The sequence below is a fragment of the Bufo bufo genome, chromosome 3, assembly GCF_905171765.1.
Source record: "Bufo bufo chromosome 3, aBufBuf1.1, whole genome shotgun sequence".
Lineage (NCBI taxonomy): Eukaryota > Metazoa > Chordata > Amphibia > Anura > Bufonidae > Bufo > Bufo bufo.
In genome coordinates this window covers 606,966,430-606,982,898 of record NC_053391.1, presented here as the reverse complement: position 1 = coordinate 606,982,898, position 16,469 = coordinate 606,966,430, and positions in this window count along the sequence as shown.

Genomic DNA, 16,469 nt, shown 5'->3' with positions numbered 1-16,469 from the left:
CACTATAGGCTTCAGCTTGACTCTATTTCTGACCTTCTCTTTGGTACAAAAGTCTTGAGCACTGTCTCCCACCCTGAGGTTGATCTCTGAAATCTCTCTCTAAGGTGCTGTCGTGGGGGAGGGGAAAAAATGATGATTACACTTACCGGTAATCGGATTTTCCTGACCCCACGACAGCACCTCTTTATTCCCTCCCTGTTGGTGTAGGTTGTGTGTTCACGGGTGTTGCAAAAAAAAAAAAAAAAAGTGTAATAACTAAACTAACGTAAAGGGGAGTCCCTCTCATGCTCTGGAAACTCACTGAGGTGGGAGAGCGGCTCCACCTTTTTATGCTGCAGGTTTCCTGTCCTGGGGCGGAGCCATCTCTCTAAGGTGCTGTCGTGGGGTCAGGAAAATCCGATTACCGGTAAGTGTAATCATCATTTTCTGTAGGTCGCTGAGTACATAAACCAGTTCTTGATGAGATTTCTCCCTGATCTCTCCCTCACAGCAGCTGCAGCCTCTCCCTACACTAATCCGAGCAGAGTGACGGGCGGCGCTACGTGACTCCAGCTTAAATAGAGGCTGGGTCACATGCTGCAGTTGGCCAATTACAGCCATGCCAATAGTAGGCATGGCTGTGATGGCCTTTTGGGGCAAGTAGCATGAAGCTTGTTGATTGGCTGCTTTGCAGCCTTTCAAAAAGCGCCATAAAAATCGCAGAACACCAAACCCGAACTTTTACGTAAATGTCCGGGTGCCGAAAACCCTAAAGTTCGGTACGAACCCGAACTTTACAGTTCGGGTTCGCTCAACTCTAGTTAAGTTCAGTGATGAAAAAGAACACCGGAACAATAAATGATGCTTCACTTAGGACCCTGTTCTATGAAGTAATGTCTATTGTTACAGTTGATATCAACGATCCAAAAAGTTTGGACCCTTTAACTCCCAAACATCTACTTCACCTTAAGTCGGATTACATACAGCCACTGCCTGGCAAGTTCACCAAAGAGAATTTATATGCCAGAAGGAGATGGCGAAGAGTTCAATATCTATCAGAACAGTTTTGGAATAGATGGAGGAAAGAGTACTTAGCCAATGTTATGCTAAGAAGTAAATGGCAAACACACAGAATAAATGTCCAAGTTGGTGACAGTGTTAGTGAAAAAAGATTTGCCTAGAAGTCAATGGAAATTTGCCAAAGTTCCAGAAGTTCAAAAGGATGAATGCAGACTAGTAAAAAGAGTGTTGTTACAAATAGGAGACTCAAAACTTGACAAAAAAGGAAAAGTCTCACTACTCAACTCAAGTTGGAACATCCTATACAGAAGTTAGTTGTTCTACTTGAGTGATAAAATACACTTGGAAGTTGAGAACCTGATGGGAAATTCCTCAAATTCATGTTCAAGTTCTACCACTAAGAACATAGAATTATATGTAATTTTGGTGGGAGTGTAGCTGGCCAGCTAAGACCTGTCCTAGGTTGCTAGTATAGCTTATATGTGTATACAGCCAGACCTGCCAATAGCCTTAATATAGTTCCTATGTTTATGTGTTAAAGACAAAAGCAGAGTTATTCACTGTGACATCATATTTTGGCTGTCATATAACTGTTATATTTTGTGTTCACAGAAGCAGAAAAAGATAATATGCCTTTAAGATTCATTTTGCAATGTAAGGTAAGCTCAGTGACACAGCAGAAACAAAAGAAAGTAGTGTTAATCTTCTGTTGCTGTGCAGAAGTCTAGACCAATCACAGCCAGCTTCTCACACAGCAAGAGTTTTCACCAATCACAGTCAGCCTCACACACAGCCTGTCTGGGAAATCCCCGAGCAGGAGCTGCTGGAATCAATATTCACCAGAGACAGGAGCTGAAGAGACATTCACTCCACTGAGACCAGAGTTTTATGGGAACAAGGCCAATATAGGTATTTAAAACAGTTATATAATGTTCATATTGTTAGTATTGTGTTTAGATATATATGTGTTTACTTACAGTTCCACCAAATTAAATGGCAAATTCAATTGCAACCATACAATTGTAAGCATTCAGATTCCATATTGCAATCCAAATTGCATACAACGCTACCAGATCATACTCCAACCAATCTGCAAATAGTCACTGCTAACTGCATACTGCAAGTAGAACTATTAGTTAGACCTCAGATATACCTCTCAGAGATCATAAAGTGCTTAAATAACTTAGTGACAGTACAGATACTGAAGAGAGAAATATATCCACCATTTTATGTTGAATGACAAGATTGAACAGTTGAACCACCATCTTATGCATACCGCCATTTTGTGATATCTTTTCAACACCTGTTTTGTACATGGAGTTATTTCAAGCATTTGGTGTGCTCTTTACACCTACTATTTCCATAGAATGGCGCTAGAGGAATTACAGAGTAATAGACAGTCTGGTTAGACTAAAAGTCAGAGATATCAAAATTCTTCTAATGCCACAGCGCAAAAGGCACTTCATAGTGCTGCGACTGCCACACTGTTTGCCAGTTAGATTACAGGCCCCAAAAATTATGCATTCACCATACTTAAATGATCAAGTAATTATGTGGCTGGAGGTATATTAGATGGTCATTATATATGAATTTCACTGCAGGCAGGCCCGGTGCTATACTTAGGCAGACCAATCGGCAGAGACACCGAGCCAAGTGGGGGGGGGGGGGGGAAATGAAACTTTTTATTTTAATAAATCACTTGTGCGCCGCCAGCTGCCTGCCCACGGCTGTTCTCCTCTGTGTGGTCCTGGTATCTTCTCTCTGGGCTCCCGACAAGTTTGAGGACCTTTCCCACTCAGCCAATCTGTGGCCGCAGCTGTGTCACGTGTCAGGCCAGTGATTTCCCACTGAGCCAATCACTGGTCTCACACATGACACAGCTGTGGCCACTGATTGGCTGAGTGGGAAAGGTCCTCAAACTTGTCGGGAGCCCAGAGAGAAGATTCCAGCACCACACAGAGAAGGGGAGCTGCTGTAGACTGGACCAGGGCCAGGTGAGCATAATGTTTTTTACACAACATTAGAGGGGGGTGACATGGGAGGGGGAGAAATGTGACATTGATGGGATGAAATGTGATATTGATGGGATGAAATGTGACGTGGAGGGGGTGAAATGTGACGTGGAGGGGGTGAAATGTGATGTGGAGGGGGTGAAATGTGACGTGGAGGGGGAGAAATGTGACGTGGAGGGGGAGAAATTTGACATTTCTTGTCCTCCATGTCACATCACCCCCTCCGTGTCACATTTCTCATCTCACCCCATGTCACATTTCTCCTCCTCCATGTCACATTTCTCCTCCTCCATGTCACATTTCTCCCCCTCCATGTCACATCACCCCCTCCATGTTACATCACCCCCACTGAGTTCTGGTGCCAAAATGTAGTTTTATTTGTGTTCGCAAATATCCTTGCGCCGGCCCTGACTGCAGGCCAACACAAATAGATATCAAATACATATGTTTAAAAGAACAAAAAATATTAAATTGGATTAAAAACATGGCTAACGAAATCCTCCCTCTTGAAGAAAAAAAAAAAAAAAAACTAATGATGATAATAGTTTAAATTTGATAACACGTGGTCGTCACAGGTGTTGAATTCCTCCGAAGTCCCAATCATTAGGCATTCACCGGATAGAAAAGGCCTTTTATGCTGCTTTATTTACCTAAGACAGGGACCATTATTTGTTCTCGGTGGTGGCGGATTTTTGTGGGCTGTCATTAGGAAATTCAATTAAACGTGGTCGTCACAGTTGTTGAATTCCTCCGAGATCCATGAGTCATTCATTTTTAGAAATGTGAGTTAGTCCACACTGTCGTGAGCTAGGCGAGTGCGCTTATCGGTCACGATTCCCCCTGCTGCGCTGAACGTACTTTCGGACAGGACACACGACGAGGGGCAAGCCAAGAGTTCCATGGTAAATTGTGCCAGCTCTGGCCACAGGTCAAGCCTGCACACCCAGTAGTCAAGGGGTTCCTCGCTTCTCAGAGAGTCCACATTGGTAGTTAACCCGATGTAGTCGGACACCTGTCGTTCTAGGCGTTCCCTGAGGCTGGCTCCGGAGGGCAGTTGTCGATGGGTTGGATGCAAGAATGATCTCATATCCGAAGTGACTAACACATCTTCAAACCGCCCTCTTCTTGCATGCGCTGTAGGTTTGGTACTCGCAACTGTTCCTCTGTGGGTGGAAATTCCTCTGCAAGCACCCGCAACAGCAGAATGCAGCATCTATGCCAGCAAGGCCTAGAAATGCTGCATTCTGACAGCCGTCTGTGATGCTGGTAACATGTTCACCATTTTGTGTTTGTACCGGGGGTCTAAGTACATTGCCACCCAGTACTGGTCCTTTTCCTTTATGCTTTTTATACAGAGGTCCCTCTTCAAACACTGGAGCATGAAGGCCCCCATTTGGACTAAATTCGAAGTGGTGGAGCAGCTCTTGCTCGTCGCCCAGGATAATGTTGTCCTTGGTCTCCTTCCCCCATCCACGGACAACACCAGGTATCCCATAAAAGTTTAAAGCCTGATCTTCTTGCTCCTCCTCCCCCCAGGCACCATCCTACTCTGACTCCTGCTGACTTGTCTCAGATAGAGTAGCCCCCCTCCTGGGAATTTATTCAGCATTGTAACTTGCTCATCTCCCTCGATGGCTTGATCAATGACACGACGCAATGCATGCTCCAGAAAGAAGGCGTAAGGTATGATGTCACTGATGGTGCCCTGGCTGCGACTGACCAGTTTGGTGATCTCATCAAATGGCCGCAGAAGTCTGTATGTGTCGCGCATGAGCAGTCACTGGTGCGGTAAAAAAAAAAAAAAAACTCCCCAGAACCTGTCCTACCGCAGAGTTCGTACAGGTAGTCGTTAACGTCACGTTTCTGCTGGAGAAGCCTATCAAGCATATACAAGGTGGGGTTCCAGCGCATCGGGCAGTCACAAATCAGACGTCTGATGGGCAAGTTGTGTCGCCGCTTAACATCAGCAAGGCGATCCATGGCCATGTAAGATCTTCTAAAAAGGGCTGATATTTTCCTGGCCTTCTGCAAGATGTCCTGGACCCCAGGGTATTTGGCAATGAATCGCTGCACGAATAAGTTCAGGAAGTGTGCCATGCACGGCACGTGTGTCATTTTGCCCTGTTTTAGCACGCTCAGCAGATTGGCACAGTTGTCGCACACCATTTTACCAACTGTCAAATTGAGCGGGGTTAGCCACTGATCGTCCTGTGACCGCAGAGCTGAAAGCAGTGCAGGACCAGTGTGGCTCTTGGCTTCCAGGCACAACAGCCGCAGCACAGCATGGCAACGTCTCACCTGGCACGTCGAATAGGTTCTGGGGAGCTGCGGGTGCAGCGGAAGAGGCGGTAGCAGTGGAAAAGGAGGAGTCAGTCGAGGAGGATGGAGTAGGAGGAGAAGAAGAGGCAGGCCTGCATGCAATCCGTGGCGATAACACCAAATCCACACGGGTGCCACGGGTTACATGCTTGACAGCCATCAGAAGGTTCACCCAGTAGGCAGTAAAAGTTATGTACCTTCCCTGCCTGTGTTTTCTAGACCACTTGTCTGTGGTCAGATGTATCTTGACACCGACACTGTGTGCCAGAGATACATTCACTTGCCGCTGAACGTGGCCATATAGCTCTGGGATGCAATTCTGGGAGAAATATATTTTCTTCCGGGGACCTTCCATTGCGGTGTGCCAATGGCCAAAAATTTTCTAAAGGCCTCTGAGTCCAATTAATTGTAGGAGCTTTGTCGCACTCCGTATTGGTCTTGCTGTGTAAAGGGTTACCACCCCAGTATACAATTAATTAAAGATCACAGCAGTTGAGCTTCAGTTGAAATGCTTTTATTTGTGCATTGGATAGACATGTGGCAGTTTCGTGTTAACGTTTTCGGCATGTAGGCCTTCGTCAGACACTGCGAGTATACACTGCGTGCAGAATTATTAGGCAAATGAGTATTTTGACCACATCATCCTCTTTATGCATGTTGTCTTACTCCAAGCTGTATAGGCTCGAAAGCCTACTACCAATTAAGCATATTAGGTGATGTGCATCTCTGTAATAAGAAGGGGTGTGGTCTAATGACATCAACACCCTATATTAGGTGTGCATAATTATTAGGCAACTTCCTTTCCTTTGGCAAAATGGGTCAAAAGAAGGACTTGACAGGCTCAGAAAAGTCAAAAATAGTGAGATATCTTGCAGAGGGATGCAGCACTCTTAAAATTGCAAAGCTTCTGAAGCGTGATCATCGAACAATCAAGCGTTTCATTCAAAATAGTCAACAGGGTCGCAAGAAGCGTGTGGAAAAACCAAGGCGCAAAATAACTGCCCATGAACTGAGAAAAGTCAAGCGTGCAGCTGCCAAGATGCCACTTGCCATCAGTTTGGCCATATTTCAGAGCTGCAACATCACTGGAGTGCCCAAAAGCACAAGGTGTGCAATACTCAGAGACATGGCCAAGGTAAGAAAGGCTGAAAGACGACCACCACTGAACAAGACACACAAGCTGAAACATCAAGACTGATTTTTCTAAGGTTTTATGGACTGATGAAATGAGAGTGAGTCTTGATGGGCCAGATGGATGGGCCCGTGGCTGGATTGGTAAAGGGCAGAGAGCTCCAGTCCGACTCAGACGCCAGCAAGGTGGAGGTTGAGTACTGGTTTGGGCTGGTATCATCAAAGATGAGCTTGTGGGGCCTTTTCGGGTTGAGGATGGAGTCAAGCTCAACTCCCAGTCCTACTGCCAGTTTCTGGAAGACACCTTCTTCAAGCAGTGGTACAGGAAGAAGTCTGCATCCTTCAAGAAAAACATGATTTTCATGCAGGACAATGCTCCATCACACACGTCCAAGTACTCCACAGCGTGGCTGGCAAGAAAGGGTATAAAAGAAGAAAATCTAATGACATGGCCTCCTTGTTCACCTGATCTGAACCCCATTGAGAACCTGTGGTCCATCATCAAATGTGAGATTTACAAGGAGGGAAAACAGTACACCTCTCTGAACAGTGTCTGGGAGGCTGTGGTTGCTGCTGCACGCAATTTTGATGGTGAACAGATCAAAACACTGACAGAATCCATGGATGGCAGGCTTTTGAGTGTCCTTGCAAAGAAAGGTGTCTATATTGGTCACTGATTTGTTTTTGTTTTGTTTTTGAATGTCAGAAATGTATATTTGTGAATGTTGAGATGTTATATTGGTTTCACTGGTAAAAATAAATAATTGAAATGGGTATATATTTGTTTTTTGTTAAGTTGCCTAATAATTATGCACAGTAATAGTCACCTGCACACACAGATATCCCCCTAAAATAGCTAAAACTAAAAACAAACTAAAAACTACTTCCAAAAATATTCAGCTTTGATATTAATGAGTTTTTTTGGGTTCATTGAGAACATGGTTGTTGTTCAATAATAAAATTAATCCTCAAAAATACAACTTGCCTAATAATTCTGCACTCCCTGTAATAGAACAGAATTCATCAAAATACAGAAAAAAGATATGCATAATATAACTTATACATGACTGCAATATTCAAAATTAAAATTAAAAATTAAAAAATGGCCATCTATTCTGGAGTAGGTATTATTCATCTAGTCCACAATCACATGTCGGCAAACTTATAGAATGATCACATATCCTTTTAGTAGGTATTCATCACACACTAATCACTAATTAATGCAGTATCTGTCAGATAAGCGGGGGAAGGGGAATGGAGATGATCCGAATTCATTGCAAATTTTGTTCACAATACATGATACGCGGAAAACAACTGGATATTACAATACATGATTCCAACAAAGTGCTGAGTGCATAATGCAGGCTGCAAATAATTGATTCATACACTGTAAGGTAAGTAGAATATTAAGCACAATATGATAGTTGTCCCATCCATTCTCAGGTTATTCTGACTGCCGTAGTGGTAACGGCTATATACACGTATGATGGAAAATATTAAGGAAGTTAACACATTCCTACCTCTGGTTTATATATTTAAAAAAACAAAGGCGAGCAGTACATATTGATATCAACACAGTCAGCAAATGTGGTGAAGTAATCTAGTAATAGAGGTCACTACCCACTTGAATAGGATTTGTGCTGTCGTCTCTGCTTATATGTTGAGACTCTATATTTTGGTCATGATCCCCATTACAAGACTTACCTATGCCGGAGTCGGTAGCCCAGATAGAAGGTGTTCACACCTAGTGAGATGGTGCATATAGCACTTTAGGGTAAGAAGTGTACCTGTGGTCCGCATTCTATCCATTATTTATAGGTAATAATTTGTACTGCCGCCCAGATGGCAGCCTGCGTGCTTGTTGCATCGAGCGGTGGAACGCATCAAACCGGAAATGCGTTTCATTCAAACCGGAAGTGCGTTACATCTGCTGGAAGTGAAACGCCCGTGGAGCGCATCATAGGTTCTTGCGGCAGGTATATTGTGGATGATCGATAGAAGGTACAGGATGAAATATTGAGTGAAACAACCATTCTATCATTATAGCATAGAATTAGGAATCTAATACCATCTATGAGAGTAGGAATAATTAAGCCAAGACATTGTGAATGGGGAAAGAATAAGAAAGTTAAAAGGAATATAAAGGATACCCAGAGAGAAATGAGGAAAAGGAAAGAAAGGGAAATGAGACCCAAAAAGAAAGAAAAAGGGGAAAAGAATCTATAGGTTTAGTGAAAGGCTATATACTTAAGGGCTGGAAAAGGATACTGATGTGCGGCACGTAGTCGGGAGATCAGAGGGCCTGTGAGAGATTTGGAGAGAAAAGTACATTATCAGGTTAATTTGGATATATAGCCAAATACTATATAGATGCAGGGGGAGGAAAAAAGAACAAGGGAGATCACGTCAAATGGTCCTATATATTCGTCATTTCATGTCTAAAGTAAGCTCTGTACCTCATAGTCTCTATTTATGCCCTTCGGAGTCGGGGTTTGTAATGTGTGAATCCAATACGCCTCCCTATTCTTGAGTGTCTTGATCCTATTGCCTCCCCTTCTGGGTGGCGGCACCTGTTCTATCACTTGGAACCTTAGTTGGGCTATGGTATGTCTTGCCTCATGGAAGTGTGCCGGGACTGGTAAGAGTAGATTTTGACGTCGGATGGTGGACTTATGCTGGCAAATCCTATCTCGTACTTTCTGGGAAGTTTCCCCTACATATGCCAAGCCACACGGGCATTTTATGAGATAAACCACAAAATCTGAATCACAGGTTAAAAAGCCCCTTATGTCTATTGCTTTCCCTGTGTGTGTGTGTGTGGGATATGGTTGAGCCTTTTTGAATGTTGGAACACTGAAAGCAATGTAGACAGGAAAAGGTGCCTCTCTTCTGGGTCTGTAAGAATTTTTGTTGTGGGGCCTATGTCTGCTCTTACCAGAGTGTCTCGTAGGTTCTTGGGTCTACGATTACATGGTAATATGGGATTACCAAACTCTTCTATTTTAGAGTATGCTTTCTTCAGGAGGGGCCAATGACTACGAATGATGTTAAGGGCCTTCACTGAGCTTGGGTGAAAGGTATGCACAAATGGAATACGTTTAGAAACATTGCACTATCTCCGTTTCTTCTGTGGGGTCTCTAGAATATGGGTTGGATATCCCCTGTCTCTAAAACATTGTTTCATTTCTTCTATTCTCTGAGTCCATCAATTTATATGGCAGTAGTTGGCGGGCTAGCAGTTCAGACAAGCCAGCGGTCAGCCGTTGGGCAAGAGGATTATCCGGCGTCATCATTTTTTTGCGCTCGAACATTTGGGCCACGGAAGCCTGCCTTGTGCTAGATGAACACGACAACGGCATGGTGAAAGGTGGAGTGGAGGACAAATGGGACAAATGGGAGGAGAGAGGATAAGGAGAAGAGGCAGGATGTGGAGCACCAGGAATGTGGCTTTATGGGTTCTGACGGCGTTGCTCCCACTGGGCTCGGTGATAGGAGGCCAGGTGCCTTCTTAAGGCGATCATCCTTAGGTGAGTTTTGGGCTTATCGCGACTTATGCGTTGATAGCATAGGCTGCAGATGGCAACACTATTATCAGCAGCTGACAAGTTAAAGAAAAGCCCACATTGCGGAGCCATGTGCCGGCATGCTGGGAGCGCAAGATGTGACCATGCATGGTGGATGGCTCACTCCAGATACATTTGCAGTCTGCTTTTTGCCTCCTGTGCACTGCGAGTTCTGCCTACTTCTCCTCCCTAACTGCTGCTCTGTCTCTCCCTCTGAACTCCCCTCCTCTTCCTCTCTCTTGTGGGCACCCACGTGACATCAATCGACACGTCATCATCGTCACCTCCACCACCACTGACATTAGATATCTCGGAGTAGGCAGAAACAGCGGGGATCTCCCTCCTTGGGCTGATCTGGGTACTGTCGTCAGACCGCTGGGTGGCGGCTGCTGCTACCTCCTCTTCCTCATCCGATACAAAGAATGGCTGTGCATCGGTAAGATCTGGGAATTGATAGGAAAATAATTCCTCTGACTCGAGTGGAGGGGCTATGGTGGTGATGGTGTCTTTGGGGGTGCACATAGCAGAGAGTGAGGAGGGTGCAGATACAGAGGATAAGGAGGGTGCAGAAGTGGAAGGCTGAGTGAGCCACTCAACCAAGTCTGGTGCGTCCTTTGACGTAATAGCACACAACTTCCCACTTAGGCTCCGGCCTGGTGTACCTGCCCGACCCCTACCACCCCTGCGGAATGGCCTGCCTCTTCCTCTGCTGTCATTTTCAAAATGACCCTGTGACAAAGTCCCTATAGAAGAGCAGTATTTGTGGAAGCAGGTACAGTGGATATAAAAAGTCTACACACCCCTGTTAAAATGTCAGGTTTCTGTGATGTAAAAAAATTAGACAAAGATAAATAATTTCAGAACGTTTTCCACCTTTTGTGTGACCTATAAACTGTACATCTCAATTGAAAAACAAACTGAAATCTTTTAGGTAGAGAGAAGAAAAAATATAAAAATAAAATAATATGGTTTCATAAGTGTACACACCCTTAAACTAATACTTTGTTGAAGCACCTTTTTATTTTATTAAAGCACTCAGTCTTTTTGGGTATGAGTCTATCAGCATGGCACATTTTGACTTGGCAAGATTTGCCCACTCTTCTTTGCAAAAACACTCCAAATCTGTCAGATTGTGAGGGCATCGTCTGTGCACAGCCCTCTTTAGATCACCCAACAGATTTTCAATCGGATTCAGGTCTGGGCTCTGGCTGGGACATTCCAAAACTTCTTCTGGTGAAGCCATTCCTTTGTTGATTTGGATGTATGCTTTGGGTCATTGTCATGCTGAAAGATGAAGTTTATAGCAGAAGCCTGAAGGTTTTGTGCCAATATTGACTGGTATTTGGAACTGTTCATAATTCCCTCTAGCTTAACTAAGGCCCCAGTTCCAGCTGAAGAAAAACAGCCCCAAAGCATGATGCTGCCACCACCATGCTTCACTGTGGGTATGGTGTTCTTTTGGTGATGAGCAGTGTTTTTTTTGCACCAAACATATCTTTTGGAATTATGGCCAAAAAGTTCAACCTTGGTTTCATCAGACCATAACACCTTTTCCCACATGCTTTTGGGAGACTTCAGATGTGTTTTTGCAAAATATAGCCTGGCTTGGATGTTTTTCTTTGTAAGAAAGGGCTTTTGACTTGCCACTCTACCCCATAGCCCAGACATATGAAGAATACGGGAGATTGTTGTCACATGTACCACACAGCCAGTACTTGCCAGATATTCCTGCAGATCCTTTAATGTTGCTGTAGACCTCTTGGTAGCCTCCCAGACCAGTTTTCTTCTCGTCTTTTCATCAATTTTGGGGGGGGGGGGAGTCCAGTTCTTGGTAATGTCACTGTTGTGCCATATTTTCCCTTACGCCCATGACAGCACCCTTGAGAGACCGCCTCCATCCAGGACAGGAAACGGGAACTTTCGTGGAGAGCTCATAAGGAGGAGCATGGCCCCAAGACCACCAGTTCCTGTTTCCTGTCCTAGACAGAGGACGGTTCGTGGAGAGAAAAAAAGGTTTAGGCTGCAGGGCCCCTGAGAATTGTTTTGGAGTGGGGTTACCTGTTCCGGCGTAAGTCTCCTCTAGGAGCCGCCGGCCGGAGTCTGGTGCTAGCTGCTGGGGTCCGGGTTACGCCGCGCTGCCGCTACTCTGCAGTCCCGGCCGCACTGAGAGGTGCGTCCGGCACGCCGGTCCTTCCTGACAGTGTTCAGGCGGGCCGGGGCCTCCCTCCTCATCACGCTTCACAGGCGGACAAAATCTCACGATCCAAGCGAGATCCGGATCTCAGCTGCGAGATTTCCGGTATTTGAAACGCACGCAGCATGCGTTCCGGAAGTAGGAAGTGGATTTCCTACTTATGGCCGCAGATAGCTCCAGCAGGACCCGATCGAGGGAATTTTGACCCACAGGAGGCGCACGGTCAGCAGCAGCCCAGCCAGCCTTATAGGAAGCCGGATTTTGGATCCTGGGAATCACTCTATCCCACAGCATCATGGAGGAGGAGAGTGCCCAACGCGCCGATCAGCAGGAGGGTCATGAGAGCAGACCAGTACTCCTGGTGGGGTAAGGGGGATCATTCCCCATCACTTTTCTTCTTTAGTCAGGCTAAATCTCCTTTCCCCTTTTCTTTTTCTTGCCTTTTAGACTATAAAAGACAGCCCTAGAAAGTTGGTCTCAAAAACCAGAGGGAAGGAATGTGCCGTCTGTAAAAAGAAACTTGCACCCTCTTGGTCAAAAATGCTATGTCAACGTTGCATTGAGAAGCTAGTGGAGGAGGAGTCCCCATCCCTTCTGCAGAGTATTAGGGAAATGGTGAAGACAGAGGTCTCTGATTCCTTGAAAGATTTCAAAAAGAGCTTCCCCTCTGTAGCCTTGAGCTCCCTTGGAACCAGATCAGGCATGGCTAATAAATCTGACTCAGATCCTTTAGAAGAAAGTGATACAGGGGAAATCCTAGATAGCCCAGACTCGTCCCAGGATGAAGAATCCACGGGCAGACCACTTTTTTCCCCAGATGATACGGAAGCTTTACTAAAAGCAGTTTGTGCTACCATGAAGGTAGACGAATCCAAAGACCCGAAATCCGTTCAGGATATCTCCAAGAAAATAGTTTCCACTTTGCTATCCTGCAGAAAGGACATCACCTCTTCCATTTACCTCAGAATCTGGAACACCTTCCAGAAGTTTGCCAAGGATCCGGTGAATCCTTTAAATCCCCCGCCTATGTGTAAGATCTTAGATTTTCTGCAAGCCGGTCATGAAAAGAATCTGAGGCCGAGTACTCTTAAGGTACAGGTATCCGCTCTAAGTGCATTCTTTGATTCCCCCATCGCTAACCACCCCTGGGTCCGAAGATTTTTTAAAGCCATCAGCAGACTTAGACCTATATCTGGTCCTTCAGTTCCCCCCTGGGACCTCAACTTGGTCCTCACTAGCCTCACGGAGCCTCCTTTTGAGCCACTTAAAGAATTACCCATAAAAATCTTGTCCTTCAAAACCGCTTTTCTTGTGACAATTACCTCAGCGAGGAGGGTCGGTGAAATTTTGGCTTTTTCTACCTCGCCACCTTACACTAACATCCTAGATGATAGGGTGCTCATTAAGCCAGACCCTTCCTTCTTACCGAAAGTGGTTTCTATGTTTCATAGAACACAGGACATTATTCTTCCTTCCCTGTGTCAAAATCCGAGGAATGAAAAAGAGGAAAAGCTCCATTGCTTAGATGTAAAAAGATGCCTATCTCATTACCTGGAGGTTACTAGTCAGTGGAGGAAAACCTCAAAGCTGTTCATCCAATTTAGTGGGAAAAATAAGGGTCTCCCAGCCTCTATTAAAACCCTTTTCAGATGGATTGTGAGAGACATTATTTTGGCCTATTCTTCAGCTGGAAAGACTCCCCCGGGGGGTTTTGGTGCTCATTCCACAAGATCAGTTTCCACCACTTGGGCAGAAAGGGCCGACGCTAACTTAGAACAGATTTGTAGAGCAGCCACATGGCAGTCACCCTGCACCTTCTTTCGTCACTACAGATTAGACCTAGGCGCTAGAGAACAACTATCTTTCGGTAGGAAAGTCCTCCAGGCAGTAGTCCCCGTCCCCCCCCCCTAAAAAGGGATTTCTATTCTAGTTGTCTCTCAAGGGTGCTGTCATGGGCGTAAGGGAAATGTAAGATTACACTTACCGGTAATCACTTTTCCATAAGCCCATGACAGCACCCGGGTTTATTCCCACCCTATATGGAGATAATATTAATTTCAAAAAGAAATAAAAATACATACATATATTTCTTTTTATATATATATATATATATATATATATATATATATATATATATGTTTATATGGTCATATATATATGTATAAAAAATAATAATAATAATAATAATATAAAATGTGTAAGAGTGTGTTCTAGGACAAGTTCTTGCGGTTAACTGGTGGTCTTGGGGCCATGCTCCTCCTTATGAGCTCTCCACGAAAGTTCCTGTTTCCTGTCCTGGATGGAGGCGGTCTCTCAAGGGTGCTGTCATGGGCTTATGGAAAAGTGATTACCGGTAAGTGTAATCTTAAATTTCTCCACTTGATGATGACTGCCAACACTGTGCCATCCCAAGTTATAAGAGGGTGTGCAACCACATTATTATTGTTTTTGTTTTTGTTTTCTTCCCTCCACCTAAAAGATTTCAGTTTGTTTTTCAATTGATTGTCACATTAAAGGTGGAAAGTTCTGAAATGATTTGTCTTTGTCAATTTCTTTTACATCACAGAAACCTGACATTTTAACAGGGGTGTGTAGACTTTTTATATCCACTGCATATAGAATCCCAAATCAGTTTTATTTGTGGGCAACTGGTATATCACACCAGTTGCAATTAGTTGTTCCAATATTGTTTTTCCCTCTGTATAACCGCACACAAATGCTGCACAATACAAATGCACTATATAGAAATTATATTCTATGTCTATCGCACCCCTGCCTCAATCATATTTTTGGGGGAGCAACTGGTATATCACACCAGTTGCAATTAATTTGTTTGTCCCTCTGTATAGCTGCAGTATCGCAGCAGAACCGCGCACAACTGCTGCACAATACAAATGCACTATAGTATACTTTCTATGCTAGAAAGTATATTATAAGTATATTACACCCCTCAGTATGTCACACCTATCGATAGCACACCTATACCAGTCCTTAAAAGGACTTTTGCGGCCCCATTGAAGTAAATGGGTTCGCACGCGAGCCACAAAAACTGTGGCTCTGATGCGGACCAGAACAACAGTCATGTGCATGAGGCCTTACTTGGTTGACTTGCCTTGTGGGGTCCTCTTTATCATTAGGGAGACAAAAATATAAGCATGAGCATTCTATGCCTGGTGACAATACTGTTGGTTTCTACGAAGGGTATATCACAAATCGCATATCGCTTAATTCTTCTGGTATTAGATAGGATATCTCCTTTTTCATGTCTGGTAAGCTAACTTGCATGGCTTTCTGGGAAAAATATTCATAAGAGGTTTTCTTCCAAAACAGTAAAAAAAGGATGCTAATCTTTTCTCATGCCAGCCAAATTAAGATATGTGATTTGCATATGCTCTTCCTAGAAACCAAGAGTAGCTTTGCCTGGCATACAATACTCATGCTTATTTTTTCAATTCCCAAATGATAAAGAGCACCCCAAAAAGTACCTCACAAGGCAAGTTGACCAAGTAAGACAAGTTTGCCTTGAGACATTATGGTTCTCTTATTCTTCTAGAAAGATAACTATCTTGTATGTTTCATTTAGAGAGGCTTAAGCTTTGAAGGATGTTGTAATTCTGTTGACTCACTTTTAGTTAAAGATTTCCTTGGAGGTGTCTTTGAAGTTGATCCAAAATAGTTAAAGTTAAGTTGCTGAAGGTGTTGTCGGTTTTTGCTACACTAATGATGTGTTCTCAAGGGAATAGGAAGGAACTATAATTATACTTGCTGCTGCACAGCAAATAGGTAAAGCGTAAGGCCCCTTTCACATGGGCAAGTTGAACGCATTGCACCCACACTAAATCCGTACCCATTCACTTCAATGGGGCTGTGCAGATGAGCGGTGATTTTCACGCATCACTTGTGCGTTGCGTGAAAATCACAGCATGTTCTATATTCTGCGTTTTTCACGCAACGCATGCCCCATAGAAATGAATGGGGCTGCGTGAAAATCGCAAGCAAGTGCGGATGCGGTGCTATTTTCATACATGGTTGCTAGGAGATGATACAGCAGGACCTGCGCTGACGTCACCGCACTCACCACGTGGTGAGTGCGATTATGTCATCAAATGTGGTGCATGCCTGATCACTGCAGGGGCCCGCAAGTCCCTGATAGCCGGGCCCCTGCTGTATCCGCCAGCATCGCTGTGAAAAAGCCGATGCCGGCGGATTAACCCCTTCTATGCCGCGGTCAGCGCTGACCGTGACATAGAA